Here is a 17268-nt window from a genome sequence, read left to right as displayed (position 1 = left end):
ACCTTTTTGATCCAAATAGAAGAAAAAAGATGAAAACTAATGAACAATATCAGGAAAACAATGCAACAAAAATGTAAAGAATGGTCAAATTGGGGGAAAATGAGGATTGAGAATGAGTAGAAATGACAAAGCATATTACAGATGACTTCTGAACACCAGGCTCTGGGAAAGTGTGAAGGGTAAAAGTCATAAAGACACCATTTTAGTGAGTATAAAGAAGTGAATACAGCAATTTAAAATAGTCTTTCAAAAACTTCAATAAACTTAAGGCCATTTGGTAGGCAGGTAGGACCTGGAAAATAATTTTTGTTGTATTTTGTTTATATTTAAATCATGAGATAGTTACCAACATCTGTTGAGTGAAGAAAATCTAGTGAATATAAAGAAAGATACAAATTGAGTAATAAGTTATGGGACCAAAATGATGAAAATAAGAATAATGAAAGGTTCAATGAACAGCAAGAATAGACTCAACTAAGTATACAGGGACTAGCCTTGAAAACAGGAGCACTGCTTCCATAAAGACAGGACAAACAGTGGGGAAGTCAAGGCACAAATCAGGTTATTGGGAAAAAAAGGGATTTTACAGATAGTACTCTGAACTACTTCTTTATTTCTACAGCAGAGAGCTACCTTATAGCATAAGGCAATATATAACTTCATGAGTTTATATCTTGCCATTGGTTCACACAACAGTTTCAAAACTTTAGAAAGTTTTGAGTGATACGTTATCTGACACAGCTGGGGAAATAAGGCTGCAACTCTCAAATCCACACCACTGAAGGTCTGCAAGGAGAGCAGTGGTGGATTGGATCTAGGATTTCCTTAAGAACCATCTTTCCATCAAGAATAAAGTGAGCCTATTTGGTGCCTGAAAAGTTCAGCTGCTATACATGGACCCTGCAATGACCTGCACACTAGCACACCACTATGTTTATGCGATCTTCCTTCCGCAAACCCTAATTTCGGGGGGAAAAGGTGTCTTCAATGAAATGAGCAGCTTGGGAAAATGTCAATCTTTCTGTTCAAAGTAGGGCACAACTGACTACCTTGGGCTAAACCCACCAGAACCCAAAGTCGAGTTCCTCAATTTTTCACACTTCTTTTTTTTTTTTTTGCATTGGATGCATCTGATAGGTTTATCCTGAAGATAAAATAACTATCAAAAAATAAGAATTCACAAAAGCCACCATTATTCTCTTCCCTGTCTCTCCTCCTCCTCTTCTACCTCCTCTTTCTCCTCCCCTCCTTTTTCTTTTTCCTTCTACTTCATTATCATTGTTATTTAATTCCTTTCACAAACATTTATTGAACTCTCACTGTGTTCCAAGATTCTAATTGGCTATGTATGAGATTAATATTGATGAACAAAATATTCACGATTCCTGAGCTTTTTGAGTTTGCAAACAAGTTTGAAGGAAAATAATGAACAAATAAAATATGGATCAATGTACAATTGCAAATTTTGATAATTTTATTAAAAGAAAACAGCAGACAGCAAAAACAGAGAATTAAAAAATGATAGAATTAAAAATTCCAAGGTAGAGTTAAAGGAAAAATCTCTAGAGAATTGATGATTAAGTAGAAATATAAAATCTTAAAATTTGAAAACATAAATATTACTTAATATTTCAAATTATTGCTCAAAATTTATTTATTCTCAGTTGTAGCAGACTAAAATTTTAATTACTTTACTATGCATCATATATCAGAATTATTACAATTAAAAACAGAAAATTTTTGCTTGAGATTTGTTATTTCTATGAGAAAGCAAATTCACCAACTGCAAAAACTAATGTATATAAAAAGTCAACCAAAAATATAAATGGTCCTCTAAACTGGTTTTACATCTTTTTAACTTGAATCAAGCTAATTTTTTAAACTAGTTTTAGAAGATACAACAGATAGCTACATTTTTCAACTAGATAATATTAAGAAAAAAAAGACTGCAAATAAAAATTAAAAGGACAACTGATTTGGGCAATCATGTCTGGAATGTGGGGAAAAGGATTTTGGCTCTTTCTGCTTATATGTTTTGGGAAGACTAATTATAATCAGGGTGAAAAACTAGTGAAAACACCAGTGCTAAATCTTTCAAAAAGAGAGCTTATCAAAAAACTGGGGTAGGATTTATAGAACTTTGAGGACTTTAGGTAAAGAATAAACAATAAAAGAAAGCAAATGTCAACCAAAGAAGTAGTCCAAACCAATAAGCAATGGAGATATGAATTGGGTGTTGAAGTCAAGAGAGTAGATTTTCTTTAATAACATCAAACAAGTTGCCAAGAAGCAGAAGAGAAGGAAGGCAACAGCCAGGTGGTAGTCTTCCAGGTCAAAGCAGAGAAAAGAAGAGAAACTATAGCAATCTCTTCTGCTTTTGGTAGATATATTTAGTGGCATGTGACTTGAAATCTGCAAGTAAATGCCAAATTCGTTGACCTCACCTGATTCATGATTAATGGTGAATGAGATATTTTGACAGTGAATTTGCTTTAATAGAACCTATATTTTGATTTTTAGTAGCTAGCATCATTTAATAAACAAGAATGAAATGGCAAGATTTTGGTGGCTATGTTATAGCTAACAATGGATTTAGGCCACTATCCACAGCAAAGGAAAATTAACAGCTAACTCATGAATTATGTGTGACTATGTCAATTATGTATTTCTGTCATAGTAGTTTAAGCAACACATACCAATTACAGAAAGAGCATATAAAAAGATTCAATGTACTTAGCTCCCTAATACAAAAAGGAAAAACATACACAATTTAATTGTACTTGGGAAAACAAATCAAATATATTTAAAAACAGGCACAAATTTCTCTAACGTAGGTAGACATTAGTTGCAAAATAGAATTGATTAGTCTAAAAAACAAATGTGTGAAGTAGATGTACTGCTAATTTGCTCCTTTTCATTAGTTTGTGACATTAGCTTGAATTCTGTATTCATATATGTGCTTTTCTACATTACAATTAATGTGTTAATGATTGCCATTTAAAAGAGTTATTTTAGGAATTTTTACCTCTATTCACTACAGTTTTGTGCACTTACTTATGGTGAAATCATGATTTTTTTTGGAAAAATTTTAACTATAATTTCTAGCTTTAAATAATGTCAATGCACTTGATAAAAAAATTCATTGTGAAAAATTAAGTTGGTGAGAGTTTACTTGGACCTTATTCATTTTAAACCATTTAAAGGCAAATTTTTTGGTTTTGCTAAGTAGTATGAGAAACAAAAATTCTGAAATATTTAGAAGATTTAAATTGTTTTTTCTTTTGTACTTGATATAGACCATTCAAAATCAAGAAGGACAAAAAAATATTCTCAGAGAAGTAAAATCAAATTAAAGTTTATAACTTTTCTGTGTTGAAATTTAGTCTACAGTGGTATTAGACACATACTGACTTCTCACTGAGATGAACATCAATAAATTGATTGACCTGAGAGATACATATTGATTTTAGTAAGCCCAAGGTCTATGTTCATATCAGACAATTCTTCTTGATATTTCCTAGGATGTAAAGTCAATAAATGAATTGTTATATTTATATTCTAAATAATTTCCCAAGTTGGCAGGAAAGTTAGCTTTTTCACTCAGTTGTAGAGAAGCACTGACCAATTTACATCTACATTATGTGTGTGCTTACTAAAAATATCCAAGTGGAGTATTTGTGATATTTGTTGCCCTAACTTTGACTCATTTGAAAAACACTGAATAATCTTTCAATTCAGTGTTAATCTTATATTCAACATCTTTCCATTAAAGGGATTTCTTTTCTATATCACTCTGTATCCAGGCTGTTTTGAAATGAGGACACATGATTATTGCAGGTAGTCTAGAAAAAAATAAAATTTAGTTATTAAATGAAAGCTTGTGTTCTGATTTTTTATTGGTAATTAAAATAATACACAATTTTATTTTTTTTTTTGGTACTGAGGACCTTGCACTTGTGAGGCAGGTGGAGGCACCACTGAGCTAAATCCCCAGCCCTGAATCTTTTTAATTTAAGTGAACAGACTCTGGTATTCTATATGATCATAGGTTCTTTCTCAACTAAGGATATTGCACTGATCTTACTACCTTGGTTCTTGACTTCAGTCTAGTCTAAAGAGACCGACAACAGCATTCAGTACATGCCCTTGAGCTTTACCAGGCACCAATGCATCTGTTTTAGGACTAAATTCATAGTCCTGATGGTGATTGTATCAATTTCTAGAATAGGAATTCATTACTGTCCATAGATAGTCTAGTTAACCTAATGTATATTTTAAATAACATCTCAAAATATTTTTATCCTTTGTTTCCATACTAGTTTTGATTCCAAGGAAGACAACAAAGGTACATTTTTTTTTTTTTACATTCTCAACCCCATAGGAGAATGTGGTTCTGTAATTGAAGATACACAAAGCTATGAAAAGTATAAAATATCTTTCTTGAATAGTATTCTTACCAGATGGTAGGGAGTATTATTTTGCTACGGCTGCCACACCAATGTATAGTGGTTGCTTATACAACAAAAATATATTTCCTCACAGTTCTCGGGATCCAACTTCTGGATACACAGTGTCACTAGGATTCTTTTGAGGGATCCTCTTGTTGGTTTTGTATCTTCATGTAATCTTCCATCACCCACTGTGTGTATCTGTGCCATGACTTCTCTTTTTATAAGGATATCAGTCATGTGAATTAGGGTTTACTATCAATGATCTTCTGTTATTTTAATTACTGCTTTACAGACCCTACTTTCAAATATAATTCCATTCTGATGTCCTGAGGGTTCACACATTACCATATGAATGGGGGCACAAAGAATTCCATAAGTCAGCAAGGAAAGCAATCGTTTTTATTTAAATTTAACATCAAAATATGCAGGATAGAATACAAAATTTGCATAATTTGAAGATATACAAGTGACTCCAGACCTGAAAAAAAAAATTCAGAATGGTGAGCAACAATAACTCAGCCTCTGTGAGATTTGAAATCCAGACACTAGAAATTAAAACTTGGGAAAAGGAAAGAGGAGGAGGAGGAGGAGGAGGAGGAAGAGGAGGAGGAGGAGGAGAAGGGGCAAGGGGGAAGGGGGAAGGGGGAGGAAGAGGGAGGGGAAGGAGGAGGAGGGGAAGGAGGAGAAGGAGAAGAAGGAGAGGAAGGAGAGGGAGAAGAAGAGTAAAGAAAGAAGGAGAAGAAAAAGGTATTCAGGCTGGAGATTTAGCTCAATGGCATCATGCCTGCCTCACAAACTCAAGGTCCTAAATTAAATCCCCATACTGGAAAAAACAAACAGAAACAAATAAAACAAAACAACAAAAAAGAAGGTATTCACTTCTGATGCTTTCTACTCTTCCAGAGTAGCTCTCTATCTTTGTGAAAATCAAAAGCTATAGAGAAACTGAAGAGACGGCAAACATAGGACAAGGAAGAAACTTCTTGGAGTTTCTCCATGGCTCGACCCAGGAAAGGGATATTGAACCTGCAGAGATGAAGTTAATGCTGGAAACTCTGGAGGATGTGGATGCAGAGAGAAATAGTGTGGTGGAACAGACAAACAATTGCCGTGATCTTCAGGGACAGCATAGTATTCCACTCCCATGGGTATCCTTCCACAGAAAACATCTGGTGGGATATACCAGTCCTGGGGCCTACCAAATCTCTGCAGAAATTGCTTGGTAGGCACCATTCCAGGAAAAGGTTGATTGTTTGAAACCAGGTGCCAAAGCAGCCACAATACAGCTTCACTTCAGAGTTCTCAGTGTTACTCTACCACAGTGACTGGGTGAGAGACAGTCATTGAGATAGTCACAATCAGAAAGCAGGGCCCCTGAGGGGTTTGAGCTAAAGGACACAGGCCCTGCTCCTATGGCCAGAAGCCAGGCTCAGCCTGAGTTGCTTTGGATTTGAAAGTCTCAGCATTGGAGGCCTTAGCCTGAGTTGCTTTGGATTTGAAAGTCTCAGATTTGGAGGCCTTACCCTCTGGACTGTTAATGTCTACATCCAGCATGGATCTGGGGTCTGACTGCCTTCTTTATCTACCAAAGTCAGGAGGGACATGTCTAGACCTGAACACTGCCAAAATTGTAGTTCCCAAAAGAAAACCACATATTAAAAATCACAGACAAATTTCCTTTGGGCATATGTGTGCATGCATTTGGTGTGTCCTTTTCTAACCTCTCCTCTTCCTTCTAAACTAGTTTATTTGGGCTTTGGGATTTTTCCTTTGTCTGCTTCTTTGATTCTTTTTTTTTTTCTATCTCTTTTTTACTTTTTTCTTTTCCCTTTCTTTCTTTTTTTTTTATTCTTCTCCCTTTTAATTTTTCTCCATTTAATCTTTCTTATTTTTGTTCTCCATATATTTTTTTCTACATTTTCTCTTTTATTTTCTATTTCTTGTCAGTTTTTTATTACTTTTACCTATTACTATAAACATCCTTATACTCCCCAATAGGATCCTGTGTCACACTTCTCTCCTCTTTCTCATATTCTACAATTTAAGGCTTCAAACTTTTCTTCTTGCATTCTTACATACCCAACACTATACCTGTCATAGGAGAACCATTAAGCTCTATTTATCTTTAGATAGTTAACTCTATAAAAGTACTGCTGAATTTTTTTCTACCATTAGATATATCTGTCATATTTAATATATATTAGCTGTAACTCAATATCTGGGTTGTCTTAGTGTTTACACTATCATTGTATAACTTTTTCTCTTAAATTTAAGGCTGGGACATAGTTGTTCTTATGGTATTTTAATATCCAATGTATCTTGGACAATACTACTTGAGTTGATTTGCTTGATATTGCTATTGATATTAATAATTATTACTATCAAGGGTTTTCTCTGTAAGCCAAGATTGCCTTTTTGACACTAAAAATGCTAGGGTACATTCCAAGAGAACTCGGTGTTTAAGTACACTGCATCCTTCCCTCCCACTTTAATTATAGTTAATGTACTATATATAGTAAGCTACTTCCAAAGCACATCACTAAAAAGCAGAGTAACTAAAGAGATCTCTATACCAGCAACAAACTCTTTCCACTATAATTATCCACAAACCTCAGCACAAAACAAAACAAACAAAAAATGAAACATGCAAACCAAATGTCCCCAAATTCCTCCCAAAACCTTCAACTTCCCATAGCCAATTGAGAGGGCTTTGAGAGGAAGAATAGCATAAACCATACATCTGAATTACCCAAACGGATAGCAGAGGAGGTTGGAAAACATCAAAGAAGTGCTCCACAGTATCACAGAAGATATAACTAAACAGATAATGAAAATAACACTGGAAATAATCAGGCACTTTCAGAAGACACTAATAAAAAGCTAGTAGAGCTAAACAAAATGATATAGAACATGAATGACCAGCATAGAAGAAGAGCATGAAGGAAATAAGACACACAGTGTAAATCATTCCATGGTTTCTCTTATATAAGAAATTCAATTTATATATAAAGTGCATAATAAAAGATAGACAATAGGAAATAGGGAGATGGATCTTTGACATATGGGAAGGAAACTGTGAGATGGAATTAGGGGTAGGGAAGGGAAGGAAATAAAAACTAAACAAACAAACAAAACAGAAATAAGAAACTCCAGAGAAGATCTGTCTGCATTATCCTTTTATATACTATGTTCCTAGAACTCCACACTGCTCTGAAAATTTTGAGTGGAATACTGGTAGTAGAAAATAATAACATTTGAAATTTTTAAATTCTATATTCAAATTCTGACTTCACCATTTGCCTACTTGATACTGTAGTATTTTTTTTGTAATTTCTAAGAATTAGTTTTTCTTGTTATAAATATGAATAATAAAATTTCCTAGTTGATAGAGTTAGTATGTTTGAATGTGATAATATCACAAACTAATGATCACAGATAATTATTTGTGTAAATATTCGATTTCCTCTCTAGATAACTTCCATATCTTTGTTTGTTTTGAAAATAAAACGTTGAAATATGACCTTAAGATATTAAGACACTTGATAATACACTTTTAAAAAAGGTATATAAGAACATTTAAAGATGATTATTTTTAGTCTATTTCATTAGACAAATAGTATTAAAAGATATTAAAATATCCAAGTTAATACAGTAATCTCTATATTATAGAACTTTCAACTTGTTTTTAATTTTCTACAAATATACATACATCAATAGATATATACATGTACATAATATATATTTGATTCAGATATACATACAAATATATATTTTATGCATATAAAAAAATTTGAGAAATTTGAGAGTCTCTATCATAAATGTTATGTTAGTCATATATACAAGGATAAGAAAGGAAAACAAAAATTAAACTTTTTTTGAATTAGTACACAGAAAGCCTTTTTAAAATTGACTAGCATCTAGTGATCATTGAATGTTTGCTGTTAATAGTATCAGTCACCAGGCTAATCACTTTACATGTGTTATTTCATTTTATTCTCCCAATAACCCTGGGAAATAGGCATTATTGCAATTATCTTCACTTTACAGATGAAAATGTTGGGTCTCAGAGAGGCAGGCTCAATGAGTAAATGAATATGTCATGTTTCAAAACAAAGTCAATCCAACTTCAGAACCCAGACTTAACTACTATGCTTTGCTTCCTCTCCAACATTTCATTATTGATGGTGATATATTCAGTAAGCATTTTTCCATTTGGTTTCAAATCATTTCTGCTTTCATTCAAGCTTCCCTTCTACCACTTCATTAAGTGAGGTGATTATCTTTATTTCAAAAGGTCTAAGGTTTCCCAAATACATTAAATAGTGTCAGCACACATGAAGAAGATCCTGTGCATATTCTTGCTCTCCTTCCTATTTTCCTCTGGTTTGAATGTAATAAGAATTGTGTTTCTGGGATAAATAATTATATTTACAAATGTAACTAATAAATATGATTACTCTATTATCAAAATGATCCACCAGTTAAAAGGACAGAGAAGAGCTAAACACAGGAAAAGATAACTGTCATAGAACTGAAGCTCCAGAAGAAATAATGAATATGAGGGAAGACATAAAATTTTCCTAGCAAATGATCCTCTATTCTTTCCATGGCTGCAAAGTACTTGGTGAATCTGAATAGCTGATGGTAGAAATCAGAATTTCTTTGGTGGACCTCAAAATTCTAAAAAATATTATAAAGATCCTTAATAATTGTTCAGAAAACTAATATAATGCCTTGAGTTCTTAATTCTACCATTTTTAATATTTACTCTTCCTGCTGTTTATCATTCATACTCCTTGTTTTATTTCAGTATGCATGAATATTTCTAAATCTTAACTTTAAAGAGCATATAGCAAATTTCCTAAGAAATATTGAATAAGACAAGATGTCTTAAAAAGACATTAATTAAAAGTAAGACATCAGTTTAACATAATTTATCTCTATTCCCCCCAAGTCCTCCTTGGTGGCTCTCCATGAGGAAGGTGGCCTGTCACATTTATACAGCTTTTTGTTTAATCTGCTCCCCTAACCTTTCAAGAATTTAATTATTCCTAAAACTACTAGCGTATACTTTGTAGAAATTGAATTTTCCATTAAAAGTTGCCAAAACAAATGTGTAAGAGCTTTGCATATTTTTTTTAAAAAAAAGACAAAGTGAAGATGTCAGCTAAAGGGAGATAAAAGACGGAAAGAAAATTACTGTGTCATCAAAAAGATAATGAAGTTTAAAAGAAATAAAAAAGATGAGACATTTTTGTAGGACATATAAAACAGTTGACTAGAACTAATAAAAATGATAGCAACTTTGGTGAAGAAAATGTCACTAATTAGATATTGTTAAAGCTGAAATGAACATTTTATTTTATGCTTTATAGGCTAACAAATAAAAAAGTTACTTAATCCAGCAATATCTAGTTTTGGCAGAGATCAGAGTACAGATTATAGGGCATTATCTCTACAGGAACATAAACTAATCACATGGTATACGACACCACCAGGCAATGTGAATATACACTTTGCAAAAGACCTTAAATGTTTATGGCATATACAGAAGGAAGCAAATGTACTTTTTAATCCCTGGAATGGATGAAATTTGTAGGACACGTGCTTTTGAAAGTAATCTATAAAGAAACAAAAACAATTTAATCCTAACCATGACTGGCTAAGATTAGCCTCATTAACAGCTGAAGTTAAAGTAATGATTATCACATATCATCTTATACCATTAAATATGTGCATGTCAAGTACATGCAATAACTAGCAATGGTAGTATATTTTCATACTCATACTCAGATTGAAAAAAGTGAAAACATTACCAGTAACTGCTCAAAGGTGTGTGGAAGCAGGTACTCTAAGGCAGAGTTGGGAATATGTAAAATGCTGATACCTGGAGACAACATGGCTCTAAATCAAAATGTTAAATATTGCCCAAACAATTCCTGGGTGTTTATTCTAAATAGAGAGTACAATAAGTTATACTTACAGCAGCATTACTCATGCGTGTGTGTGTGTTACTTAAGTGTGTGTGTGTATGCATATGTGTGTGTTACTTTCTAGGATTGAATTCAGGGCCTTCACATGAAGCTACAGTCCTTTCAAGTTTTCTTCATCTTGAGACAGTTGCTTAGTTGCCCAGGCTGGAAGTGAACTTGTGACCTTCCTGCCTCAACTTCCCAAAGTGCTAGGGTTTCAGATATGAACCATCATTCCAAAATGGAAAATCGTCATTTTAAAAGGAAGAAACTGAGGCCCAAGACTAATTTGCTCGAGCATCCTGTAAAAACCTAAATGAAGTGTTCTATAATTAAAAGGAGTATAGAAATCATTACATCTACCAATTTTGCATCTCATTCAATCATAAATATTTATGAGCCATCTGATGCAGTTACTTAGTCTGATAATTTTTAGTGGTGCCATCCTTCTTTTTGTAGGCAGTACCTTCTTTATAAAAAATTCTTTCTACCTTCATCTAAGCAATACAAAATACAAATGATCTATTTGACTGCCGGGGAAGCAACATGAGTCCAAATACTGGGAGACAGTGACTTTTAAAAAATAATAGACTATTAATATCACATTTCCTTCCAGATTTTTAAGTGTGAGAAGTTAGATGAAGACAGCATGCAAGCAAAATAATGACAATTATCTATAGTATAGTAATTGGGGTATATAATAAAATAAAAAATTTAACTAAAACTAAAATAGGTAACAAGAAGTACTATCTGATATTAGGCATAACTTAGGGCAAGACAGATGCTCAGAGCAACTTTCTGACTTCTCAATGTATCTTTGCTATTGGCCCAGGTGTTTTAATCTTGCCCAAACATCTCAGGATATAATTCTTCATTCTGCTGGATTCAATAAAATGGTACCAATAACAGAGCTCTCCCCACCCTGCACCCCTCACTCTGAGTGTGTGTGTGTCCAGACTTGTGTCTCAATTCAGCACTTAACCCAAGGAAGCAGCAAGTCAGGTCAATATTCAACTAATTAGTCACAAGATGATCCCAGGGAAGGGAAAAATAAAATAAGCAGGTCTAGAATTGCACCAAATCATTATGGCTCACCCAGTAAAGTGAGTGAGAGTCATTCAAGAGTCACCTAGATCCAGAGTACAATCTGATGGTACATGCCTATAATCCCAGCACTCAAGATACTGAGGCAGAAGGATTCTGAGTTCAAAGCCAGCTTTGGCTACATAGCTAGTTCAAGGCCAGCCTGGACTACATAGTAAGACTCCCTCTCAAAAATCAAATAACAAACACACACACACAAAAAAAGATCCATAAACAGGAGAACTACTGTGGTAATGCAATCTCATGATTTCTCCTGATATTGTCTAGATACTATAGGCTGGATGGCTTAAAAACACACACACATTTATTTTTCGCAATTCTGGACCTTTGGAAGTCCAAAACCAAGATGTCTCCCAATCTTGTTCCTGATGAAACAGCAAAGGTTTCTCAGACCAGGGAGAACTAGCAAGGCAACCAGAACTTAGTTACAAAACAAAGGCTATCTATGGAAGAAATAATCAGATAATATAATTCAAGGGACCACAGGGAAACTTTCCACCTACAGTGTTTTTTCCACATTAATTCAAAATATCATTGAGTTGGGGTAAACATTCCAGAGAAAGTGATGTTTGAAATAGTTACTAAACATTTTGACTTAGGTGGATTGTAATTACTAAGGTTTCTTTCTGATAGCTAAACTTCACTGGCAAATGTTACTGAAAGGTCCTAGGAAAGGAAAAGGCAATTTTGTACTAGGGCACTGAAGAGGAAGGAGATATACTTATAGAATTTGAAGCTTTGTGCAGTGGCAGTATCATAGGCAATGAGGTTTATCTGAGGCATGATTATTGCTAATAGAACTCGAGGCAGCTAGAGACAAAAGGAAAACATTCACGTGAAGACTTGCACATGACCAAAAGGAAAAAGAAAATACAGAACAGTAGGTAGGAGGATGTATACTTCCAGATTCTACAGATAACTAGCCTAGCCCTCTTCCTACATTAAAGGAAGCACAGTGCTCAATGAGCATCTGTCAAGAACCAGTTCCAAGCAACCATGGGATATATCATTGTACAACAAAACCAACAATAATGAGACAAGAGGAAACTGCCTTGGGATGTGTATCTCAAGAACATGTGGATCTTCAATCACTGTAAAAGTTTTTCATTGCTGAGACAATTCATTTAATACTCACAACTTAAAGAAGGAAATAATTTATTTTGGCTCATGGTTTAAAAAGGTTGTAGTTCACAATCATCTAACCTTGAAAGCAGAAACATCATGGCAGAAGAGCATGTTGGGGAAAAGATGCTCAATTTATGACATCCAAAAATCAGAGTGCAAGCAAGAAAACAGAAGAACCAGATAGAAAGTGGCCAGGGACCAGATATAGTCCCCAAGGCCATACCCCCATGACCAACTTCCTGCAACTAGGCTCTACTTCCTAATAGCCCACTGAAGATGTGATACATTTGCAACTCATTACTTCTTCAATCCAGGAATCTCAATCCAATCAAACTGGCAGTCAAGATTAACTGTAACAGACATTTATCTCTTTGTGGTCTCCAAATCACACTCTCTCAGACAGAATTTTCCAACATGGGCACTATTTACATTTTTACTCTTGTAATTCTTTGTTGAGGGGCTATTCTGTGCATTATGGGAAATTTAGCAGCATCTTTATTCCTTCTTTACCCATTAGACGCACTAGTGTACCTTCAGGTGGGATGAACTAAAATGTCTCCAAACATTGCCAAATGACAGAAATCTTACCTAGTCGAGAAACACTTCTCCATTACTTGTAAATTTTAAATTCTATAATTTTATATGTTTAATATATCAGAGTAATATATAGTAAAGTTGTTAAGAGTACAGTACTTCAAGGTAGACTATTTGGAGAGAAAATTGTACCACTGGAGAATTATGAAAACAAACACCATAGTCATATTTTTGTAACACTGGGGAACCAATAAAAAGAATCAATAATTTTTCTGCATCTGCATCTCACTCTTTACCAATAAAATTGGATATTTCAGCATTAGTTCAGATGTTCACCTCTCTCTGTCTCATTTCTCTCTCTTTCTCTGTCTGGCTTTCTCTCTCAATTAGTTCTACAAAGGAAAATACAAAAGCTAAGGAAAAACTTGTAGAATATAATTTTCCCAGCAATAATGATTTTTACTGTCAATGTAAAACACCTGATATTGTCTGGAAGTAGGACTATGAAAATAAAATACAGCTCCCATCTTCCATTTGCCTACAGTTCAAAGAAATGAGAAGTTCTCATAATTATTATGGCAGTTAACATTACTACATTTGTTAGGGTTTTTTCCCTCCATTAACTTTATTGATACATTTTAGGTATAAAATACAGTTACATTCATCATTGGGATCTTGTACTATTACATGAATCTCTTGGTTCTTATTTCTTTTCCCCTTCCCTTGCCCTCCCTCACCCCCTTCACCCTTCCCTATTTGCAAAGACCTTGTTTCCATTTTTTTCCTCTTCTCATATTTTTTTCCTTTCCCTTTTCTCCCTTCCCCTACCCCTCCCAATTCCCCTGCTCTTTTAGACCTTTTCTTCCTGTTACACAATATCAGTTATACATTTTTTTAAATTACAATATTAAGATCTAGGAGACATTACCACAGATTTTACAGAATTTAAAAGGATATAGAAAGCAAATTACAAAAATCTGTTTTGAAATAAATTTGACAACTTCTAAGAAGTAACTTAGAAGACAAATTAATGAAACTAACTCTGGAGGAAATATAAAATTGGAATAGCACCTATTAAAGAAAGTATATTCCTAGCTTGAAAACCTACCTATATGACAACAGCAGGCTCATATACATTTTAACTGATAAATTATATCAAACAATTAAAGCAGAAAAAAGAAGGAACACTTCTCCCCTCATTTTAGGAAATCAAAATTGCGCTAATCCTAAAATTGGATAAACATAATAGAAGAAAAAAGTATGAACATAGATAGAAATTTGTTTAACAAAACAAACTATTAGAAGTAAGATCTAGCAGGGTGTAGAAAGTGGTTTTGTTATAGGGATGGCAGTGTTGGTTCAGCATTGGAAGGTCCACCCCCAAAAGTCTTCATTGTAACAGAGGAAAGGAAAAAGCCATATGATACTGTCACTAGTTGGAGAAAAAGTACTGGACTAAATTCTACAGCTGTTCATGGTAAAAGCTATCAGGAGACTAGAAGTAGAACAGAAACTTCTCAACAGATTAAAGACATATACTCCATACTTCCAGCGAGAACACCTTGTATGAATGGAGAAGATACAATGCTTTCTCCTTAAGGTGGGGAACAAGGGCAGATATACTTACTCTTTATCTGTTCATTAAACTTTGAAACCTGGTCCCACTAAAATAGTCTGGCAATAAAATGACACAACTAGGATAGCATTAGCACGGCAGAAGCAAAACCATTATATGTAGATGAAATGATCATGTACAGAGAAAATACTAAGAAATCTCTAGGGGCCCCTAGAACTTGTACTTGAATTTAGCAGGATTAGAAAACACAAGGTATATATAAAAATTCAGGTCTGTGTATACTTGCTATAAATGAAGAACTGGATATTGAAATTTAAAAGTTATGTAGGAGTACAAAGGACCCAGAAAAGCCAAAAACAAAAACAAAAACAGTGTTGGAAGATGTTTAGCACCTAATTTTAAGACTTCTTCTAAAGCTACAGTAATCAAGGCAGTGTTGGTGTAAGGAAAGACATATAGATCATTTGAATAAAACAGAGAATCTAGAAATAGAACCACACATATATGGTCCACTGAGTTTTGAAAGATTATTTAACATTAGCATTTTATAGACTATAAACTCGATTCAAGAGCTGAGGAAGAGATAGTGTCTTCAGCAAATGGTACTAGAACACCGGGTATCCATATATAAAAAATTAACCTCAACCCTTTTTTTCCATACATGAAAATAACTTGAAGGGATCTATGAACCTAAATAAGGAAGCCTAAAAGTATAAAACATTAAGAAGAAATTATAAGGGAAAATATTTAGGAATTCAGGGTAGGCAAGAACTACCTAGGATACAAAAAACATGATGTATAAAAGAAAAAGATTGATAAATGAGATTCCATCAAAATTTAGAACTTTAAATGACATCATTAAAATGAAAAGTAGTCCTTAAACAGACCATATTTACAATGCATATAACCTATGACCAGAATATATAAAGAATTCTTAGAGCTCATTAATAGACAACCCAATTAAAAAATAGACATAAGAAGATGATAAATAGCCAGTACAGCACAAGGAAAGGTGTGCAACTCTAGAATCAGAAAAGTACTAATCAGTACAATAATAAGATTGAATTATACACTCATTAAGGAGATGAAGTCAAAAGTTTTAAAACCCTTGTCATGATTTTTTCTTTTTGTTGGATTCTCCCCCTTTGCTTTTAATTTGTCACATCCAATGGATTCATTCTGCTGGGTTTCCTGGGGTTGTAATCCTCATTGACTTTTCCTAGGGTATTGTCTAAAATTTTTTGGAGTGCCGATTTGGTATTCATGAAGTTTCTGTGGTGCTTTTTATCGTCAAAGTATCTTATTTCTCCATCAATCTTGAAAGATAGTTTTGCAGGGTACATCAATCTGCTTTGGAGGCTGTTTTCCTTTAGGGCTTAAAATACATCACTGCAAGCTCTTTTTGCCTTGAGGGTTTGCATTGAGAAATCTGCTGTGATTCTGATGGGCTTTCCTTTGTATGTGATTTGTTTCTTTTCTCTCACTGCTTGTAGAATTTTATTATTCTATTGGATTTCTGGAATCCTAACTATTATATGCCTATGTGTAGATTTTTTTTGATTAAGGCTAGCTGGAGTCCTATATGCTTCACTTATCTGTATGTCAAGTTCTTTTCCTCTCCTTGGAAAGTTTTCTGCCATCACTTCTGTGAAGAGTTTTTTTATGTCATCTGCACTCTCTCCTCTTTCTTCATTGACTCCAATCAGTCTTATGTTATTCTTCTTTGCATCATCTAGCAGCTGCTGGATTGATTTCTCATGTTCCCTTACAATTTTAAAGCAATTTTTCTTTTCCTCCTCACTAATTGCAATCTTATCTTCTATATCTGAAATTCTGTCCTCACATTGGTTCATTCTGCTGTGCAGACTTTCAATGGAGTTTTTAATCTCTTGAAAATCTGTTTGTATCTGTTTTATGGATTCCATTTGTTTCCTATGTTGGGATTCCATCATATTCCTCAGATCCTCTATTTTTTTATCTGTGTCCTCTCTAGATTTATTAATCATGTCTTGCACCATGAGCAAAATCTTTGCTGTTATCTGAGTAATTATTTCTGATTTCATTTTTCCCAGATCCTCTTTTGTTGCCAGTTCAGAGAGTCCAGGTGGTTGAGTATCAGAGTGTTCCATCTCGTTTCCCTTTGGGTTTGCTGTAGGTGATCCAGAAGTCTGTTTTTGAGCCTTGTTTATGTGTTTTCTCATTTTCACGGGGAGGGGGGCTGCTTCTGGTGCCCATGTGGCTCACCTTCTCTGCCCTAGGAGCTTGGGATGGTGGCCCATTTGTTAGTTTTTAACAAAGTAAAAGGAAGAAAAATGATCTTCTGAGCCTTAAGATATCTTCTTGCTTTTGAGAGTGAAACAATTTAATTTCAGAGGCTACATGTTAGAAACTTCTTCACAATGAAGATGTAGTTTATATTCTCAGATATTAGTGACTATGTTCTCTGCTAATGATGGGCCAGACAACCAATTCTTACCCTAAGATAATTGGGATCAATTCCTTTTCT

At 34.0% G+C, this 17268-nt stretch overlaps 1 pseudogene; it reads left to right on the top strand.

The window, feature by feature from the left end:
• Positions 1-12261: 12261 nt before the first annotated feature.
• On the top strand, positions 12262-12330 carry LOC147822335 (U4 spliceosomal RNA; annotated as a pseudogene).
• Positions 12331-17268: the final 4938 nt, after the last annotated feature.

The sequence above is a fragment of the Heterocephalus glaber genome, unplaced genomic scaffold, assembly GCF_053883595.1.
Source record: "Heterocephalus glaber isolate CG9 unplaced genomic scaffold, H.glaber_assembly_v1.0 deba00001662, whole genome shotgun sequence".
Taxonomy (NCBI): Eukaryota; Metazoa; Chordata; class Mammalia; order Rodentia; family Bathyergidae; genus Heterocephalus; species Heterocephalus glaber.
The sequence above is the reverse complement of the archived record's forward strand: the minus strand, read 5'-3'. Positions and strand labels throughout refer to the sequence as shown.